Source organism: Malurus melanocephalus, unplaced genomic scaffold (assembly GCF_030028575.1).
Source record: "Malurus melanocephalus ecotype Western Australia unplaced genomic scaffold, MMel_1.1 scaffold_992, whole genome shotgun sequence".
Taxonomy (NCBI): domain Eukaryota; kingdom Metazoa; phylum Chordata; class Aves; order Passeriformes; family Maluridae; genus Malurus; species Malurus melanocephalus.
In genome coordinates, this window is record NW_026624224.1 from 79,018 (window position 1) to 79,578 (window position 561).

Genomic DNA, 561 nt, shown 5'->3' on the forward strand with positions numbered 1-561 from the left:
GGGCTGAGGGACATGGGATTGGGGTCACTGGTGTCCCTGAGGGACATGGGACTGGGGAGGGGGAACAGTTTTCACCCCCATTCAGGGAAGGGCTGGACATGGAGAGAAGTGAATGCTGCTGAATAGGAGGGGATGGCAGACGGAAGGTGGGGATGTGCAGTGGGTACTGGGGGGCAATGCCCAGGTGGGCAGGGGGTTTGTACCGGGGATGATGCCCAAATGGGTACCAGGGGATGGTGCCAGGTTGGTACCAGAGATGATGCTCAGGTCAGTACCGGGGATGATGTCAGATTGGTACCAGAGATGATGTTCAGGTCAGTACCAGGGATGATGCCCAGATGTGTCCCGGTCTGTCCCAGGTCTGTGCAAGCTCGATCCCCGCTGTCTGCTCCCTCTTTCCCCGCTCCGTCCCCACTCTATCCCGGCACTCTCCCCGCTGTGTCCCCGCTCTATACCCTCTCTATCCTCGTTCTCTCCCCTCTCTCTCCTCTCTATCCCCTCTCTATCCGGCCACTATTTCTCTCTCTCCCCGCTCTCTCCCGGCTCTATTTCTCTCTATCC